The sequence below is a fragment of the Myotis yumanensis genome, unplaced genomic scaffold (assembly GCF_028538775.1).
Source record: "Myotis yumanensis isolate MYYU_CA2020_CCGP unplaced genomic scaffold, mMyoYum1.0.hap1 SCAF_6, whole genome shotgun sequence".
NCBI classification, from domain to species: domain Eukaryota; kingdom Metazoa; phylum Chordata; class Mammalia; order Chiroptera; family Vespertilionidae; genus Myotis; species Myotis yumanensis.
In genome coordinates, this window is record NW_027223757.1 from 90,715,393 (window position 1) to 90,737,276 (window position 21,884).

A 21,884-nucleotide genomic window follows, 5' to 3' on the forward strand; every position below is an offset into this window, starting at 1 on the left:
GGACCAAAATATAAGCTTGAATAAGCCTATCTCTTGAAAACAAGTCTAGACTGCTTGTATGTGTTACTTCATTTATTCCTTATAATGTGTGAAAAATAATTTCATTGTAATGGACTAGAATGAAAATACTTTCTTCCTATTTTATAGTACCGAAGCTCAAAACTCAGTTTAACTTGTATACAGCCAATTAATGAATATAAAGATACTAGAGGCCCGATGCACAAAATTAATGCAAGAATAGGCCTTCACAGCGCCAGCTGTCTCGGCTCTCGCATCCAGCCCCGGCCTCCTCGACCCTCGCAGCCCCGGCTTTGTCCGGAAGGTCATCTGGACGGTCGTTCCGCTGTTTGGCCATTCGGTCAATTTGCATATTACACTTTTATTATTATAGATATTTGGAATTATCAGGGTAGATATCTCCAATGAGGGAAAAGAAAGTAACTTGTTGAGCATTAACAAGCATTTTATTTGTATTTAGTTCATTTTTATTACAAATAATACATGAATATTTCCTTTCTTAAAAAGGACCCTTTGATCATCATCTCCAACCCTAGTCACTTCTCCAGTGACTATACCTGGTTGGTATGAACCCTTTTAGACTTTATAAAAATATATTCATATTACACAGATATACTGTTAAAAGCATGCTGCTTTTAAAAAACAAACTATATTCTATATGCATCTCCTATCTATGTTATAAAAGGCCTGTGGCCCTAACGCCATAACGACCAAAGACCAGCACAGGTGGGTGGGGCTGCGCAATTTCGTATATTCTGTAATATTTCTCTAAATTAATGTTCTTGAGATCCATTCATGTTGGAAGATCATGGTCTAGTTCATGCCCTTTTCAACTGCTATATAATATTCTAGGAGCCTTGTCTACCTATGAATATTTAAGATGACCTTACTTAACTATTACCAGTACAAACAATGCTTCAAAGAACAAGATCAGAGTGTACTATGAAACTCCAAGTCAGGATCCAGTTTTCAGTTTTCCCAACTGGATTTGGTTTCAGAACTCAGTTTTTCAAGAAACTGTCTCAGGACTAATGCTTTAAAAAATAGCCTAACCCTAATATACATTTCCCAAAGTCCCTATGAATGAATTCCTCTATCATCCTAGCATGACCGAACAAAACTCTCTTAACCTATGAAACCTAAAAAGTAAACAGCCTAACACCAAATTGTTCAACATACACCAGTGCAGCCAATTTAAACTTAATAGTAGGGGTGTGTTTTCTTTCCAGCAGGGATGTTTTATTCAACTCTGAATGTACATTTTCATTGCCTACTATGGTTCAATTCTGTAACCATCCCCAATGAATCTTGGTCCTCAGAACATATCTAAGGGAAGAAGAAAAAAGAGGGGAAAAAAAGAAAAGAAATAAGCAAAGTACTTCAACAATACAGTTCTCTATTGCTACAACACTATGTTTGGCCAACAGTCCTAAAAGTCAAATACAAGAAGCAAAGGATCATGACACCCCTGGCACACCTAATAGTAACTGAAGAGACTGCTTCAGAACACAACTAGGAGTTAGAAATATATTAATGAAACTGTATAGCTAAGAAGCAAGCCAGCTCAAGCTTCACCTCCACATCTCGCATGAAAGCATTTTATACACTATGAAGAGCTGCACAAATATACTTATTATTTACTTCACAGCCTCCTATGAAGGCCCACATTTTGTTAAGTCTTGGTTTTGCTGATCTGAAACAGCAAGACATTTAGCATCATAATCTCCCCATCTTGGAAAATTTACACACAATCTTTGATAGTGGAATTATCTCCACATATTCCTTGCACCTAAAAACAGGACACACTGTTTTTTTCTCTAGAACACTGTCATCTTGAGTATTAATCCAAAATAATCTCTAGATAACAAGTGTATTTTCTTTCTACTTGCAATTTCCTCTAATTATTTCTGAAGAAGAGAAGATAATCAGATCACTGTTCCATTAAGTTCAATATCTTGCCATTGAACTATTCAGATTTTAAAAATCCAGATGGAATGGGGTTGGGGACAATTAAATTTAACATGGATGCATTTCAAAAGCATTATGCTTTCAGACTGTTAATGGTACAGCATCTGATCTTTTAGTTCAGGATCATGTCTCCTCTGTCAGAGCTCAGTGGTGAAGATGTGGTAGATGCACAGAAATTGGTAAATAAACACCCACCCTTCATCTATAATTCATAATTAAATTCAGAAAGTAATTATATCTTTGCCAATTCTTCATTTCAGATACAAATCCTACTCCTTTTAGTCTGGGGTTATGTGAAAACAACTACATTTCTTTTACTACTCTAATGGCTTTTGACTTTGGTCTAGTTCCATTATGCAGAGCAATGAGAACCCTGCTAATGCTTTCTATTAGAGGTGAACAGATTCCATTTTGCTTCACATATATTCTCTGGTGATACCCAGGGGTTCTGGTTAAAAGAGTTGGTGAAAATAGAGGGAGAGACAACAGAGGTGATAGAATACTACTGACTGAGGGCGAAGAGGCACCATCTTCAAAATGTACTCTGGTGCGTGTGTTTAAATATTTACATCTACTTAACTCTCTCTCTCTCTCTCTATCTATCTATCTATATATATATATATATATATATATATTATTATTATTATTATTTTTGTTAATCCTCATCCGAGGATATTTTTCCATTGATTTTTAGAGAGTGGAAGGGAGGAGGCGAGACAAAGAGAAACATCTGTGTGAGATCTATATATATTTTAAATCAACTCTGCTGATGCTTCTGTCATGTTTCTGTTCTCTCCCTTTGCATGTGTAGCCCTAATGTTCCAGTCTCAGAAGAAATTCTGTCTCTGACTATTTAAGGCTTCTGACTTTCCTTTTTCCAGATTATTTCTAAAGTACTGAGTAAGACCACTCCAGGATTAAGCCCATACAAACTTTATTCTTAACCTTTTTAAATCTTGGAGCTTTCCTATTTTATATCCCCAAACCTGTAATAATTTAGCTGTCTGACTCTGTAAAGAGAGAAACCCTTGTAAGTTATTTCCACTGGGTCCTCCCTTCCCACATACTTGCCGTCTTCCTTAAAGAACTCTGGCAGAATGGTGAGACGTAACTACTTCTTACAGATTTCTTGCTACATTTCTCCCCAAGTCTGATCTTCCATTATGGCTCTACCTTTTATAATTCTGGCCCTGGGCAGGTTCCTAAGTCTCTCTGTGTCTCAACCTGCTCACTTGTAAGAGAGGATAAACCACACCAGTTGTTATAAGAATTAAATGAGCTAATACATTTGAAGTGCTCAGTATGATGCCTGGTATATAGCACTCAATAAATGTTGATTGTTGTTATTGTTCCTGAATACAGAGTCTACAAAGATCTCTTACAAACCTAATAGTATTTGTTGCCGAAACCGGTTTGGCTCAGTGGATAGAGCATCGGCCTGCGGACTGAAAGGTCCCAGGTTCGATTCCGGTCAAGGGCATGTACCTGGGTGGCGGGCACATCCCCAGTGGGAGATGTGCAGGAGGCAGCTGATTGATGTTTCTCTCTCATCAATGTTTCTAACTCTCTATCTCTCTCCCTTCCTCTCTGTAAAAAATTAATAAAATATATATTTTTTTAAAAAGTATTTGTTACTAAAACTACCCCAGGAGAGGTATTTTCATTATCTTCACTTTTCTGCTGGGGGGGAAAAAAAGCTTTAGAGAGGTTTAGCAACTTGCCCCAAATCACACTCTAGCCAAGAGGCAAAGATAGATTCGAAACTTAGGTCCTTGGATTATTATATTCTTTCCAACCAATCCCACTGCTTCCCCCAAACCATCTTGCCTTATTGATTGTAGGACTTAATCCTTCTACTGTCAGAGATGAAAGAGAAAACCAGTAGTTTCCAGGGTCATTATTGCTGAAGTTCTTATCAAGGAGGAGTTATGGCAGTGATACAAGAAATCTGTGATAGATGGTTTTATTTTTCCATACATAAAAATAGCTTTTTTTTTTTTTACTGCTTATAAAAGCAGTATGTGCTAACAGAAAAAAAATTCAGTCAACATAGAAAGATATAAATACTTTAAAAATCAACAGCGCTGTGGTGAAACCTTTGCATGCATATTTTTGGGCATCTACCCTATTATATCCTTGGAATAAACTAGAAATAAAACTTCTATGGAAAAAGGTAGATATACTACCAGCTTATCCTTTATAAATACACCAATTTACACTTCTTTCAGGAGCATGGAGTATTCACTCTCCAGAATTCTTGCTAGCAGTGTTTCAGTCTTCCTTATTTTTGCTAATCTGATAAGTGAAATATTATCTCATTCTAATGTGGTCATTTAAAAAGCCGTTTATTTTCAGCATACTTCCAAAATTTCACCCTTGAAAGCCTTAGAAGTTTTGAGTGGGTGGGGAAAAAGCCCACGCCAGGTGGATCTTAGGTAACAGCAGTGATTTATTCCCATCAAGTGTGTCAGTCTTGACTAGAACCACTGGATGTTTCCCATGACATGCTCACATCTCCCTGAAAGTCTGTGAGACGACAAGATATGATGACGGGGCCACCCAGCAGACTGAAGCAAAGCAGGTTCTGGCTTTGTTATTAACTAGCCATGTCACCAAGAAAATGTCACTTAAACTTCAGTGTTTTAAGCATAAAAATGGGATATCTACCACTACAAAGTTAGACAATCCTTTCTCAAATAGAATATATGGAAAAGCCCTCAAAAAGCTATATAAAGACATGAGATGAACCTGGGTATGTGAATCTCCCTTGTATGATTACTTAGCATTTATTTGGCTCATCACGCTCCTCCTCCACTTTTGAATATATTTTTATGTTCTGACTATTGTATGGTTTTCCTGACTTCAGCTCTCTTTCTCATTTTGATTCAATGAAATTACACACTGTATTGCTTTTGGAGTTCTTTGAATTATTTTTTGCCTCAGTTGCCTAACTTTTCACTTGCACCTGACTTTCTGTGTCTTTCTATTCTTCCCTCAGGAAAATGTCATATTCTTTCTCTTCTCCTACCAAACTGTCTATTCTTTAGCTTTTTTACTGCTGTCAAATTTTAAACCACAAGGACAAATGATAATCTTGCACTTGGGTGGTAACATGTTCATTGTTCCAGGCAGAAAACACTGAAAAGACAAAAATCAATCCTAACTTCTCTTCCTGACCTTCTAAATATAAATAAACACATATATTTCTTTTATTTGTGCAATTTGAAATTCTGCTGTAAATACTATTTTGTATTCTCAGCATACAATGAACATGGTTGTAAGTCAATAATCACAGTCACATCATTTTCAATGGTACATAATATTCCATTATATGGTTGTAACAAATTTAACTCAATGCACTTCATAGCTACTTTTAAAAATTTAAACTTTAACCCATATAGAGTTTATTTTGGCATTTAGCATGAGGTAAAGATCTCACAAAATTAAAAGGTTAACCAACTATGCTTCAACAATATATTCTGAAGAGTCCATCCCCCTCCCCCATCCACAGTGGTTGAGATGTCAATTTTCTCAAATACTAACATATAATATATGCTTACTGTGGTTTTTAAACTCTGTTCCACTGAGCCATATATTTCTGTGTCAATGTCATGCATAATTGTAATTTAACAACTTCCCATCATTTTTCTATGTCACTTATCTAGAAGTTCTAAGTTTTAAGTTGCCAATAGAGAAATTTTTTTCTTCTAACCTTTAAAATTATGTCTTAACTACTCATTTATACTTTTCTTTTGCAATGAGTAACACCAGCTTTAACAGTTTTAGCATTCTTATGATAACTCTCCTAGAACATTAAATGTAATGGAGATGGCAACTGTACACATTTAGATTCCACGTACTAGTTTATGACCCAGAATGCAGCTGTTTGTTCTCTTACTATATGGAAGTAAAAATTTGCTTTACTTAAAAATATTACTGTCATAACTCATTCCAGTGAAATGTTAACAAAAATATGTGTGGATAATTGAAACTATTAATACTAGATAAATTTTGATATTTACTGTTAAAAGACAGCATTTAATCAACATTTTAATTCAAGAAGTAAAATGTAAATTTAGTTCACCTATATTAATAACTTACATACATTATATACTTTAAAGATAAATTATATTTCTAGATTAATATCGCAGCTATGCAGACTTTTTTCTGTGCAGAAAAAAGAACTCATGGTACTGCATTTCTTGAATACTGGTCAAGGTTACCACACGCCTTCCTTACCTCCTCTCCCTGTGAGCTTAGGCATCTGTATAATCAACCCCGAGTAAAGATCAATCCCCTTCTCCTACCCCCTTTCTCTCTTGTTTCTTTTTCTTTTCAAACAACTGATGCTATAAATGTTTTTCCATTTGCGTTACTAGAAGGGAAGCTATATTTAACCGTAAGCTACCCTGCCTCCCATATTTACCAGCAAGTGCTCTGGGACCAGATCACCTGGGTTGGTTCTTAATTCCACCACTTTCTAGCTGTGTGAATCTGGGCACATGACTAACTTCTTTGAGCCTCATTTTTCTTACCTGTAAATTAAAAATAATAATAGTATCTATTTGGGAGAACTATTTTAAAAATTATAAAGACTTCAAATAAAGCAGTCTCTGGCATATGGTAAACACTGAAAAAGTGTTAGCTGTTATTATTACTATTTATATATTTAAAACTAGTTTCAAGCTTATAAAAATATTTGAAAACCTTATTTTTTAAGTCTCTGCTTGTTTCTCTTTTCTTGCATTAATACCTAGCTACCACATCATCCTTCTTCTCAATTCCAACACCAACAACCCTCTATTTACATCTCTGGGTATTTGTATTTTTATAGAGAATAAGTACTGGATTCTGAATACATCCACTTGCAGAAGTAACAAAACAATTATGATACCACTATTAACTCTTAATTCCAAACATTTACGAATAACAAACATGTTATTTCTGTAAAACCAAACCTGTAGTTTTTAAAACTAAAAACTACACAGCTTTCTAATGAATCTCTTGTATGACTAAGCACTTGTATCAGCTAGGTTTATTTTTTAATCTCTCAAAATTATAGAGAAGTGTTTGGTAACTTCAGATTACCAGCAAATTAGTATATATATGGTCATCATACATTTACCAAACATCTACTGTGTGAAGGCACTAGCACTCTTTGGAGGGACACACAAGGACTGAGGAACACTTTCCAGAGTTGGTCCTAAGTTCACACACTGGTTAGGTGGGGATATATGAAAAAAATTATAAGGAAATTTTTTTAAAGCTTCACTGAGGATATGTCTATTGAATTTTTAGAAGGAGAGGAAGGGGGCGGGTGAGAGAAACATTGATGTGAGAAACATTTATCAGTTGCTTCCTATATGTGTCCCAACCAGGGGTCAAACCCACAACCTAGGTCTGTGCCCTGACCGGTAATTGAACCTGCAACTTTGTGGGGTATGAGACGACACTCCAACCAATTGAGCCACCCAGCCAGGGCGAAAAGATAAGTAAATTTAAGTAATAATATAAAATAAGTGGTTTAAGCCAGTGGTTCTAGATTCTCAGGCCTATATCCTAGAGTCTGTCTCTGCTGGCTTACAGTGGGGCTGGGAATTCGTTATTTTCACTTATCTCTATAATTTTTAAAAAATATATATTTTTATTGATTTCAGTGAGGAAGGAAGAGGGAGAGAGAGAGAGAAACATCAATGATGAGATCGGTTGCCTCCTGCATGCCCCCTACTTGGGATCAAGCCCGAAACCCAGGCACGTGCCCTGACCAGGAATTGAACTGTGACCTCCTGGTTCATAGGTCAATGCTCAGCCACTGAGCCACGCCAGCTGGGCTTACCTCTATAATTTTAATAACAGTATTTTACATCTGTATAGCATACAATTCAAATTTCATTCACATTTGTTACTTCATCTGATCCTTACAACCTTCTTTATGAAACAAATAGGAATATACTAACAGAGACAACTGAAACCAAATCCACTGCACCTCAGTGCTTTCCAAACTTGTATTAGGCTCCACCTGTTTTAGTATGAACAGATAGTTTACTTTATACCTATAATAATTTATCATAAAGCCTTAAAACTTCAACAGTGGAATGGACAATCTGGATCTAAAGAAAACAGTATCTTGAAATAAATTAAACTATAATATTTTAAAAAACAATGAATAGCCAGCATTTCCTGAGAACTTTCAATGTCTCAGCACAGCTGTAAGCACATCATGTAAGTTACATGTGTTAACTCAATCCTAATAACCTCTGAGGTAGGTACTATTACAGTCACTATTTCAGAGACATAGAACTGATGAGTACCTTTATCCAAGCTAGTCAATGAAGGAGTTAGGGTTTGAACCCAGGAAAGACTGGATCCAAAGCCCACATTTTTTAAAAAATATATATTTTATTGATTTTTTACAGAGAGGAAGGGAGAGAGATAGAGAGTTAGAAACATCGATGAGAGAGAAACATCGATCAGCTGCCTCCTGCACATCTCCCACTGGGGATGTGCCCGCAACCCAGGTACATGCCCTTGACCGGAATCGAACCCAGGACCTTTCAGTCCGCAGGCCGATGCTCTATCCACTGAGCCAAACCGGTTACGGCCAAAGCCCACATTTTAAATCACTACACAATTCAGTACAGCTGACCTTGAACAACTGGAGTTAGGGGCGTAGACCTCCCACACTGTCCAAAATCTGCATAAGCCCTTCACATACTCGGATTCCCAAATGTGGAGTTTAAACTATGAGGGTCAATTGAACTGCAGTCATTTTATAAAAATTCCATATACATGAAACTGCACAGTTCAAGCACATATTGTTCAGCTGTCTATGAGGACACTATTGAGCATAAATCTTATTGGCTTTGGAGTCAGCCAGATTTAAGTTTGAACACTGACCACTTACTAGGTTTACAACTTTGGGCAAGCTTAAACTCTTTGTCAGATTGCTCAGTTGTAAAAAGGAGATAATGAAATGAGACAATGGACATAAAAAAGCATTTAGTACAGCATCTGGTATATAATAATGTCTATGTATTATAAGTCGTTACTACAGTATTTCTAATTCTACTTTTCATGAATATACAAGAACAATCCAACAATGTCTAATTTGGGGATCCAAGCAAAAATATCAAAAGGTTCTCTTCTTTCATCCATGTCTTTCCTTCCTTCTATTCCAGAAATGCATATATTATTCCAATAATCTAATTTCCCATGGGAACATGAGAATATAATGAGTCATATTAGTAGTTACATCAGTTTTATATTGTCTCCAACAGAGATACCTAATAACTTTGGTAAGGACCACAGTATAGTTATGTGGACACTGCGTAAACATCTAATATAATAAAAAGTCCAATGTACTTATCTTAACCTTTAGTGGATCTTTAAAAAGATAAATCCCTTGGGATTACAAGGTAACTACCTATTTACTCTCATTTTTCCTTTTACTACTTTTTTCAAGCTTCAGAGTTCCTTATTTTAGTACTCCCACTCTTCGTGATTTATATGGCTCCATTTTTCCCAAATAATACTGCTTTTGTAGTCATGTGGCAGTCTCTCCATTTTCCTCATCTCCTTATAACTTAACTTCTCTGGACCTTTTCCTTTCTGAAGCATTTTTCTGGAGATGACTTAGTGGAAAGAACAGTAGGCTAGGAGCCAGGAGTCCTCACTCCGCCATCTATGTCCTCGCTCAGATTCTCCTGAAAGACTAGAGCACTGCACTAGATAAATTTGTAATAGGTTTCCTTCTATCTCTAAGCCTCATCTTTCCACGACTCTGGGTATTCCAACTAGAAACCATTTTCCAACAACTTCCCTAAACTTTCTACTCAGGTTAGGCAAGGAGGTGCGGGCGTGTTCAGACTTGGGCGCAGAGGATGAAGTGAAGCCCAGGAAGCCCAGGACCATGGAAGGCAACACGATGCTTTGTGAACCAATAGGAAAAGATGGATGAGTAGGAGAAATCAGACACCACAAAGATACCCCAGACAGGAAAATGGTCCGAAACACACGGCCTGACTTGAACCTCCTCCCGACACTCTCTCTGAAGAGGGACTAAGACACGGAAAGAGCTTTGGCAGCAGAGGTGTCCTCGAGGGAGCCCTGTAACTGGCCATCTTGGCAATGTTGTAGGCACCACGGCCTCTACAGGGCTTTGCACAAGACAGGCATTTACTGGAGTGTCTGCCGCCGGCTACACACCAGGACGCCTGAGCTCAAGGCCACGGCAATCACACGGCACTACTGCCCCGGCTCTAAGGGAAGGAGACGGGGCTAGTTGGGGGGAGTTTGGGGGTGTTGGTAGTGAACAGCCCCCAGAAGGAAAGAGGACAGATCCATGGGCACGGGCCACCTCCAAACCACCAAGGCAATTCTAGAAATATGCACGAAGTCATTTCCTACCCCGTGTCAGAGTCCAAGAAAACACTCTCTTTTTTGAAGTTTCCTTCCGGTCGGCGCCTCCTGGCTGGTTAGGGGGCAGGGGAGAGTGAATCGACAAAGGGGCGAGGGAGCCGGGCGGCGTGTCCCCAGGTGTGGTCCCTGGATCCCAGCACCAGCCCAGGAGGGCGCTGGCTCGGCAGCAGACGCAGCTCGGGACCCGCCCCGGGTCTCGGGTCCGACTCCTGGGAGGGGCGCGGGCGTCTGTGAGGAGCAACCTCACGCCAGGATGGGGGGCGGGGGGCAGTTGGGAGGGAAGCGCTTTGATTCTGGACTCATCGTATTTCACTAATATCATACAACACTTCGTCTTGGGAACCAGTAAAAAACCCTCCATTTCTCAGGTGGCAGCACACAGGGGCACAATGAGAGGGCTTGGAACACGCATGTTCGCCATCGGGGCCACAGTCCCTCCGCAGCCTTGTTTATCCTGCTATCCTGCTGGCTGGTTTGCTTATACATAAATGGTTTCAACCCAGGAATTTTCAGGAAGAATCACAAACTCCAAAACAGAAGAGGTTTTTTGACAGCGCAGAGCTCGGCTGGTAAACCTGACGACACTGTCTGCTATAAAAAGTAAGGTTTTATTAAACCTGAGGACACTGTCTGCCATAAAAAGGCTTTATTTAAAAGAAAACGACCGGGGTCGGCCCGCCCGGCTCCTCTGCAGGCAGCCGGTTGGCGGCGGTGACCGAGGAGGAGGAAGGCGGAAGCCGGGCGAGCGCGTCCGACCAACAACCTAATTCCTAACGAGGTCAGTGCGCGGCCAGAAGAGACCGCGTCTGCAAACGCCTTGGAGTTCCCGGCGCCGCTGGCGGGACAGAAACGCCACAGGCCCGCGGCGAACACACGTTACACTTCCGCGGCCCCCGCAGGTGCCCCTTCCCGGCCGTCAGCCCCCACCCTCGGCACCAGGACCGGCGCGGAACCCGTCTGCCGACATCTTTCCCGGCGAGGATTTTGGGACCGCGCGGGGGTCGGACCAGGCGGACTTCCGCCGAGCGGCGTCCTGAGGAGACGCCCCCCCGGACACAAAGGCAAATCTCGGCCCGGCCGCCGTCACTTACCTGCCGCTCCCCGCCGCCGCCGGCCCGAATCTGCCCGGGAAGCGAGGCGCGCGCACTCCGCGCCGCGAGGAGCTGCCGCGGGGACCGGCCGTGCCGCAGGGCGCGCGCCCCCTGCCCCGACCGGCGCGGACACGCGGCTGAATCACCGGCGCTTCACGTTAAGAGTCCCCGCGGCGCGCGGGGCACGCTGGGAAAGCCGGGTCGGCCGCGGCCCCGGCCCCGCGCTGGGGTGGCCGCTTCCCTTCCCCACACGCCCAGCGGCCGAGAGAGGGCGCGCTCACGCCCGCCCAGCCAGGGTGGGTTCCGCTTCTGAGCCCCGGGCAGCTTCTCCCAATGATTAAAGGAATAAAGCGGAAAAGGTGGTGGTTCCCTGAGTGTAAAATAAACTCGCCCCAAGACAGCTGATGCGCATAGAAACTTGTGGAGCCCGCATCTCCATACTTTTAAGGCAGTGGTTCTCAACCTTCCTAATGCCGCGACCCTTTAATACAGTTCCTCATGTTGTGGTGACCCCCAGTTTCATTGTTACAAATTGAACATAATTAAAGCATAGTGATTAATCACAACAACAATATGTAATTATATATGTGTTTTCCGATGGTCTTAGGCGACCCCTGTGAAAGGATCGTTCGACCCCAAAGGCGTCGCGACCCACAGGTTGAGAACCGCTGTTTTAAGGGAAGGCGGTGGTAAGAACAAAGGAATTGTTTAAACACGTTTTGCTTGGAAGCCCCTCTCCCGGGGTATGCATTCTGACCAAAAGAAGGGGGAAAACACACTTTTCTCAAACCTGAGTGTAATGGAACTACATGCTATAGCAAACAAAGTTGAATGACACATTTTAAATTAACTGGAAGCAAATAATTGGAAAACTGGTTGTTACGAGAAAAATATTCTAACCTTCAAAAACATCTCGGTATGGCCCTATAAAACTAATGCTAGAAAACGTAAGAGGGAAGAAATAGCAACAATCCTTAATTTGACCTAGAGGTTTGGAGGTCATTCCCCATTTCTACTCTTTCACTTCACTTTAAATGACTGTAAAGTATCCAGTATTGTGTTTGAATCAGGATGGATAGCTTATGCTGCTAATTAGTAAAATAAATATAAACAATTGGAGTGTTAATAGGATTCACGCTTCACAAGCAAAGTAACATGGAGGATTATTCAAACCAATGCCTTTATTTCCATTTCTATAAAGTACAGTGTAATTTATGCCCTTCAAGTCAAAAGAAAAAAAGGGGGAAAACCCTTTTAATATTCTTGCAAGAATACTTGAACCAAAATCTTTTCTGGAAAAGTTTCTCTCTGCAAATTTGTAAAATACAAAAATCTGACCCAAAGGTTGGAGAATCAGGCGAACTACTGTCTTTTAATTAATAGTTAAGACTAACTGTTCTACTTTTGTCTGTAATTTTATATAGTGAATGAATAGCATACCAGACCTGATAGTTTTTTTTTGACTAGACATCACGGAGATAGAGTATAACATGTATATTCACAGAAAACACAGGTGTATGCTGATTGTTATAATTTTATTTCTACATAAGTGCATCTCCAAAACCTGAATCTCTCAGATGTACTTATATCTGAAACTGAAACCCTTCCTAAAGTCAGTTGTCTTAATGGCCAATCCATCTCATTAACTGTTATTTAAGTCTCCTTAAATATAACATCTACTAACAGTAATTATTACGAAGTACTTTCCCCAATACTTTACATCACTTCCATTTCTCAACAACTCTGGGAGGTAGATTTGATTACTCAGATTCACCAATGAGGAAAGCAAGACATAAACAAAGTATCTAAGGTCACTAAACTACTAAGTGGTGCTGAAGAACTGAGAACCCAAACCATGTGACCCCAACGTTCTTGCGAGATTTCCGGGGAGGTGCAGCCCTTCCACCTACCTGCCTCCAGGTGAACTCCTGAGCACCCCCGGAGGTATCTTACAGGCCTTCAGCTGTTACACCAAATAAGTAATTTAAGGTTGATGCTAAGACATAAAATATTTTTAAAGCAATAGCTGTTATCAAGGATCTAATAAGAAACTAGTTATTCTTTCTACATACTACAGCATATGTGCAGTAGTAAGCATAAAAACAACCCCCAAACCCCAATATTTTTAAACTCTCAAAGCAATTACATTTGCAATTTTTAAACTAAATGTTTGGTTTAGTTGTATGATCTCTAGACCACTGCAGACATATCAAATGAGACTGTTTGAAAGAATAATCACTTTCATTTGAAATCCAAATTGTGCTCAGATGTAGATGGAAATAATTATTTAATTTCTGACTTTCTAGAGGAAAGCTGGCCAGAACCCTGCATACTGAATAGATTCAGAAGAATCCCTTTTCACTTCCATCAGTTCATCTTTGTTAACAATTTCTTCATGGAAGTCACAAAGGCTTACTACCAGCAGCAAACAGACTGGACCTTGAATACATGTTCAACCAGGGAATCAAGAATTTTAAGTTTCTTAGTGGCTGGAATTTACTGTGATCTCTTCATTAATATACATCTGCTTTACATACAACTTCAGTGTGCCTCTTAGTCTCACTTATAGGGAATGTTTCATATGCAAATTCAACAAATTAGTAGCCACAGTTCAACGATTTAGGAGCCCAAGAGAACTATGTAGATGATGATGGCAGGATCTCTCCTCTAAAGGAACTTTAAAAAGTTAAGTTTGGTTATTTGGGTAACGAAATAAGAGATAAAGGGAAGTGAATCTATGTAAAAATATTCCACTATAATGTAACAGAGAAATGATAGAATATCCCAATTTTGCAACCTCCCATGAATCAGTAGATGTAGGCATTGTACATCAACATTTTCAAAGATCAGAGAGAGAACTAGGCATCCTGTGTCTCTTGAAGGAAAACCATGCACCACCTAAAATACCGCCAACGGAATCAAACCCGAATCTGATCTAGACTTGCAGCCCACCAGCCAGTTTGTAAGAAACACAGGGAAAGAGGAACATGTTGAACTGCACCATGAACATGCAATTTGCAAAGTCCTGTCTATGGAAGACTACAGGTCAAAAGGCCTCTACTTTTTAAAAGATAAAATTAAAAAACAACCTTAAAAGATATATAAAAAAATTGTGTGTGTGTTGGGGGGGGGGGGGGGGCAGGGGTTAGAGACTATACTGTCCAGGGGTGAACATTTGGGTAGTAAAACCATTAAAGAAAAAGGGAAGTGAAAGGAATTGCAGCGCTATGAAAGTTAGGTCATGGTTACTTACGAGGTGGTAGTGGTGGGGAAGCAGTTGTGATTGAGAAGGAGCTTCTAAGGGCAGGGAGTGAAGTTTTGTTTGTTGACCTGGTGGTGGTTACAAGGGTGTTTGCCTTTAAAAAGTTCACTACGGCAAACATTTCCCTTGTTTTATTATATAATAGAAAGATTGTAAAGGAAAAAGTTTGGAGGGTGAGGCCAGTCCTACCTAAGTGTAAATATATTTTCTCCACACAGAGCTATTTGCAAATATATCCATTTGGTTTCCTGGGACAATATTAAGGTTAAATTACTTTAAAAAGAAAAAAATAAATGCTGTAAAAAGAGCAAATCCTTTGAAAGATATTCCACATTGTAATACAATTTTGGAATTTTATTTAGATACTAGAGGCCCGATGCACAAAATTTGTGCAAGGGGCTTAGACCTTGTAGCCCTGCCTGCCTCAGCCAGCCCTCACAGCCCCAGCCGGCCCTTGCAGCCCCAGCTTCATCCGGAAGGTTGTCTGGAAGGACATCCGGAAGGTTGTTTGGCTATTTGGTCTAATTAGCATATTAGCTCTTTATTATATAGAATTAGTATAGATTTTGTCTTTTTTTTTAGAAGGTAACGGATAAGTAGGTATATAGAGCAGGGGTGGGCAACCTTTTTGTGAGTGCGTGCCAAAACCAGCAAAATTCTTCTGTGTGCCAACCCTAATTTTTTGAGAACATATTACGCTTACTTGATATCTCTTAAGGTGTACGTATGTGAAGAACCTTGAAGAAATAATAAAATTCATTCCATCGACAAAAACACAGTATATGATGATGAAAAATACATTTATTTTTTAATGTATACATGTACACTGATAGTCCGGCAGAAAACTTTATGACTCCGTTTGATATTATCAGTGGGACTTTTGCTGCTGCATCACTGATGACAGAGATTTTACATCAGGTTTATATTTCGTGATCTTCAGAGATATGCACGAGCTACTACTTTCATCTGTCAGGCTACTCCTATTATGAGACTTAACAAAATTCATCACTGAGAACAAAGATTCACAAGCGTATGTGGATGAAACCAAAACACTGGTCGGATCTAGGAAGGCAGGGAGAGTTAAGGCAGAGGCATAGAAATTGCTCTTCCCCTCTCTCGTCAATCCATGTCTATGGTCTTTAAGATAACTTGTTATGTAAACTTATTTATTTATCTAAGATGCACCTACACTGAATTTATCTGAAAAATAAAAAAGTTGATATTAAGAAAAAAATTGTAAATGGAAGATTATAAGAGAGGGTTTCGCGCGCCAGCAAAAGTTACTGGCGTGCCATGTTTGGCATGTGTGCCAGGGGTTGCCCACCCCTGGTATAGAGGAAAGCTAAAATGGAATGATGAAAGATAAGGAGACAAGAACAGTTTCTTGGAGCTTAATGGTTACATTTTAGTAGTGATCAGGAAAGTAACCCATAAACATTTCCCATTGAGACTTCGATGAGGGCATGAGCTCCCCCACTTTCCCCACCTGCATGCCAGGACAATGTCTCAGGACGGAATGACTTTTTAATAGTACACAGAATGCTCAGCTTGGAATTCAAGAATCAAATGCACCTCTGTAAATGGTGGTCCTGGGGGAGTCAGCGTGGGGGGATCAGGAAATGTGGAAGCATGCTGCATGGGCTGCGGCAGCGCCGGTGTAAACTGATAATATGTTTATCTCTCCTTCCTCCTGTTACCAGTTTACAAACAGACTCTGACCTTCCCAGCGCTGCCGGCTCATGTTGCCTGTTTGTGAACACACAAGTCTCATTTTTGAACCCAATGCCGGAAAGTTTTACTAAGAATGCTGGGAAGCTTTTTGTGGGTTTTTTATTTTTATTTTTTAATAATATATTTTTATTGATTTCAGAGAGGAAGGGAGAGGAAGCAAGAGATAGAAACATCAATGATGAGAGAGAATCATTGATTGGCTGCCTCCTGCACACCCCCCTACCCCGCAACCTAGGCATGTGCCCTGGCCAGGAATCGAACTGTGACCTCCTGTTCATAGGTCGACACTCAACCATTGAGCCACACTGGCCGGGCTGGGAAGTTTTTTTTTAACCTTATATGAATTTAAAATAAACTGCATTGGAAAAAGTAAACAAATAGACAAGCCCCAAAATATGTATTCTTCATATTAGGATTTCAACAGTGGACTTTGGGGTTACGATGAAATAGGCTCCAGTCACCCACTGAGCCGCTGCAGACAACCATGCGATTCGTTTACCTTGTTCACATCACACCTCCTCCTTTCCCCAAACTTTCAATAACGGAGAAAAGCCAAATCTATTTACCAAAGCATGCGGCCTGGCCCCTTACATCCACTCTTTGAGACATTTTATAATGAAAAGCAAAGAATGGGGACTAGCAAATTCAGAAAGGTTTCTCTGACCAGCCAGTGTCCTCCTTGCTCATTTGGAGTTGTGATGCCTTCTTGGAAATAAGTCAGTGTCTGCAAATGTACAAGGTACCTGAAAAGGAAACACAAAAACGCGAAGTGGCATCGGATGCATACGGCAGTATGATGTAGTAATAAAACACTGGAAAAAGAGCCAAATGACCTCGGTGTAAGGTCATTTCACCACTTACTGACAGAGCAAGTCACGAGTAAGCTTGGGTTTCTTCCACAGGAAGGCTGGCTGAAGAGAGACTCTACAACTAGAAGGAAAGAGAACAGCAAATCGAGGCTCAGAGGCGGCGCAGTGTGGAAAATACAAAGGTACCGAGGTGCGCGCGCAAAGCGGGCTGGTGGCTGAGGGCGCGGTTGTCGTTTTCCGTCGGGAGTGAGTCTCAGACTCTGGGCTCCAGATCCGGGCGAGTCTCTAGGGACCCAGACTCAAACGGGAGAAGCGGGATTACCCGGCATCAGTTGGAACCTGAGGGCAGCTTTCTCTCCGAAGTTTGCAGCGGCTGCCGGGGTTCTGTGAAGCAGAGCCTCTGGGAACGCGACTGAGCGTGGCCATAACTGCTCCCTCCGCCCGCCCTGTTGATCCCGCCCCGCCCAAACACTGCGCACAGCCATTTGCCGATTGCCTCAGGCAAAGGCTGGATTAGCGCCTCCCCAGAAGGCAGACGTTTTCCACACAGCTGATTCCTATAGCCAGTCGGCCTGGTGATCAAACCCCTCTAGTGTTAACTACAACAGTTAAGGCTTGGCTAGAACAAGACTGCGCACAGAGACCACAAGGGGGTGCACCAAGAAAGCATAAAAGATGCGGAGACAAAAAAACATGACAGAAATGGAGGATATGGAGCTAAGAATCGCAATTTTGAGGGCTTGCCATAAATTTGTGCAGAACCTCACGAAAACTAATGAGACCCTCGATGCTACGATAAAGAAATTAGAAAGTAAGCATACACGGACTGAAATAAAGAATATTATACCCAATAGCAGACCAGAGGAGTACAATAATCAAACAAAAGATTCGACAAAAAACACCCAATTGGAAAAGCAAAATGAAAAAAGAATCCGAAAGTGTGAAGATAGTGTAAGGAGCCTCTGGGACAGCTTTAAGCGGTCTAATATCAGAATTATTGGAGTGCCAGAAGATGAGAGACAGCAAGATATTGAAAACCTATTTCAAGAAATAATGGCAGAAAACTTCCCCCATCTGGAGAAAGAAATGGACTTACAGGTCCAAGAAGCGCAGAGAACCCCAAACAAAAGGAATCCAAAGAGGACCACACCAAGACACATCATCATTAAAATGCCAAGAGCAAAAGACAAAGAGAAAATCTTAAAAGCAGCAAGAGAAAGAGGCTCAATTACCTACAAGGGAATACCCATACGACTGTCAGCTGATTTCTCAACAGAAACTTTGCAGGCCAGAAGGGAATGGCAAGAAATATTCAAAGTGCTGAATACCAAGAACCTACAACCAAGATTACTTTATCCAGCAAAGCTATCATTCAGAATTGAAGGTCAGATAAAGAGCTTCACAGATAAGGAAAAGCTAAAGGAGTTCATCACCGCCAAACCAGGATTATATGAAATGCTGAAAGGTATCCTTTAAGAAGAGGAAGAAGAAGAAAAAGGTAAAGATACAAATTATGAACAACAAACATGCATCTATCAACAAATGAATCTAAGAATCAAGTGAATAAATAACCTGATGTACAAAATGAACTGGTGATTATAATAGAATCAGGGACATAGAAAGGGAATAGACTGACTATTCTTGGGGGGAAAAGGGGTGTGGGAGATGCGGGAAGTGACTGGACAAAAATCATGCACCTATGGATGAACACAGTGGGTGGGGAGTGAGGGTGGAGGGTGGGGTGGGAGCTGGAAGGAGGGGAGTTATGGGGGGAAAAAAGAGGAACAAATGTAATAATCTGAACAATAAAGATTTAATTTAAAAAAAAAAAAAAAAAAAAAAGCTTGGGTTTCTTAATCTGTAAGATAATAACTGACCTATCTTTGCTATGAAGTTGTTATGAGGAAGAAAACATAATCAAAATTATGTAAAAGCATTTTCTAACTTCAAAGCACTAGAGAAATGTAAGGTACTATTAATATTAATGTTATGTACACACTCCATGCAAACCAATATTATCTTTAAAAGGAACACACCCAAAGACTTTTTTTACGAGATAAAACTGCCCTCTTAATGACATTTGTAAGTTGTATATTAAAATATACTGGTTTCCTTAGTATTTATTATGCAGTTTAAATGAATATAAAAACATGTTACCGTGATTAAATATTTTCAATATTTCTTCCTTTTATCCATAATCACTGATAACAATAGAGTTACTATTTTAAAGATAATTTGACATTTTTTCTTAAGGGGACATTTGGTTCTCTATTAAATGTGTTCTTTTTAGTGATTTTTTAAAAATGGTATAGTAAGTAATTGCCCTCGAAGATTCTTATTCCTAAAAGGTTGACACACACACACACACACACACTCACTCCTAGGCTAGATCTGGAAGGAATAGCTAACAATCCTTCCTTAGTTGCTCTTTGATTTTTAATCATATGACAGCAACATCTGAACAAGGTTGAAGAAAGCAATTTCAGGAAGTTCCTTTTCTTGCTCCGAATCTCTATAGCACATAACGCCTAAGTTCCACTAGTAATTTGGGTTGTTCTACCTTGCTTTTTATTTATTATAAATGGAGGTGGCCTCCTAAGATGCTGAAAATTAGTAGATGTTCGGCCTTGGGGTAGAAATCATATACTTAGAAACTGAGAGGGAGTCAGGTGAGAGAAGGCTGGACAGAGATTAAGGAATTCTGGCATCAGTACCAGCCTGGCCACCTTTGGGTCAGTCAATAATTCCCTCTCTGTCTCATTTCTTTTTATCTAAAAATGAGGAAGTTTGGACCAAATGATAGCTGTCATTTGTTAACTGCCTTCTGTATGGTAGTGTTGAAAGAGAAACGGAGTAGATGTAGTAGCCCAGTGGTTCTCAACCTTCTGGCCCTTTAAATACAGTTCCTCATGTTGTGACCCAACCATAAAATTATTTTCGTTGCTACTTCATAACTGTAATGTTGCTACTGTTATGAATCGTAATGTAAATATCTGATATGATGGATGGTCTTAGGCGACCCCTGTGAAAGGGTCGCTGAACCACCAAAGGGGTCGCGACCCACAGGTTGAGAACCGCTGTAAGTAACCTGATTATATCAAGTGGGGGCGGGGAGGTGAGGATCTGACTACTTAATAAACAGCTTTTCAAACAAATCTCCCTCTTCAATGCACTCCTCGCATCCCACTGCTCCAGCTTTCCTCTGTGCTGTACCTCTTCTGACTCCCGAGTCTGTCCAAGGCTCCTCAGTGAGACCTGCCTGCTTCTCCGGTTCCTCCTCTGAGCACTTAGGCTCGACCTCCCTTGGCTGTAAGTTCTTTACCATCCTCCATCCATTTCCTATTTTCATGCATTGTGGTTTGGAGTGACTCCTAGTTCAGTAAAGATGGAATCTGTGTTTCTTGTTTTTCTTTTCCTACTTGTTATTTTTTGAGAGAAGGCCTCGGCTGTCTTGAATTAGGAGGCCCTCACTGTTATTTTTGTCCTTCAAATGCCTTGAATTCCATACTGAGCTTGAGCCTTTGCACTCAGTGTTCCAGCTCTCTGAGATATTCTTTCACTTCCCCGACTTCCCTCCTGGCCAATCCCACGTCATCTTAATGTCTCAGCTTACACATCATTTCTAGATGAGTCCTTCAGACTACCTATGATACATTCTCATAACAGCTACCCCTACTCTAACTCAGTATATATGCCTATTTCCCCTGCAGACTGTCACCTCCATGAGGGAAGGGACTATTTCTATCTTGTTGGCTGCTATAGCCCAGTGTCTAGTGCAGCCGTGGGCAAACTACGGCCCGTTTGAAATGAATAAAACCAAAAAAAAAAAAAAAAAAAAAAGACCGTACCCTTTTATGTAATGATGTTTACTTTGAATTCATATTAGTTCACACAAACACTCCATCCATGCTTTTGTTCCGGCCCTCCGGTCCAGTTTAAGAACCCATTGTGGCCCTCGAGTCAAAAAGTTTGCCCACCCCTGGTCTAGTGCAATGCCTGGCATTCAGTAGGGCAGGGGTGGGGGAAACTTTTTTCTGCCAAGGGCCATTTAGATATTTATAATAGCCTCCGTGGGCCATACAAAATTATCACTTTAAAAATCAGCCTGCTATTTTGGTCAAATATTTAATTAACTCACCTCTAATGCCTTGGCAGGGCCAGACCAAATGACTCTGCATAGCCTGCAGGCCGGATGTTCCCCAACCCTGCAATAGGGAGTCAATATATATTTTTCATTGTTAATCAATATACAGTATATTGCTCACTATGAAGATTTATATCTTAGAATATAGTTGCTACCACCAATAAGTAGTTATTTAGAATTCAACAATTCTAGTTCTTATTATTGTCTCGTTATTGTTATGGAGACATCCTATATAATAAAGAGGAAATATGCAAATTGACCATCACTCTACCACAAAGATGGCAGCACCCACAGCAGGGGGAGGAGAGGTGGGAGTGGGGTTTCCATAACCCAAGATGGCTGCACCCACAGCGGAGGCTGAGTTCCCGTAACGAGCAATCAGCAGGGACCTGAGGCTGCAACCCCCAACCACCCCCCATGGGGCTTGACAGGGGACATCAGGG

At 40.6% G+C, this 21,884-nt stretch overlaps 2 protein-coding genes across 2 annotated transcripts in view; one reads left to right on the forward strand and one right to left on the reverse strand.

Moving 5' to 3' along the window:
- Window positions 1-11,598, reverse strand: part of KCTD20 (potassium channel tetramerization domain containing 20) — a 29,132-nt gene extending 17,534 nt beyond the window's left edge. The window contains exon 1 of the mRNA XM_070418684.1: window positions 11,496-11,598. The gene's annotated coding sequence lies outside the window, so the exon portion shown is untranslated. The remainder of the gene's footprint in view (window positions 1-11,495) is intronic.
- The window catches only part of PXT1 (peroxisomal testis enriched protein 1), a 57,773-nt gene that overhangs the window by 11,280 nt on the left and 24,609 nt on the right, over window positions 1-21,884 (forward strand). The window lies entirely within an intron of this gene.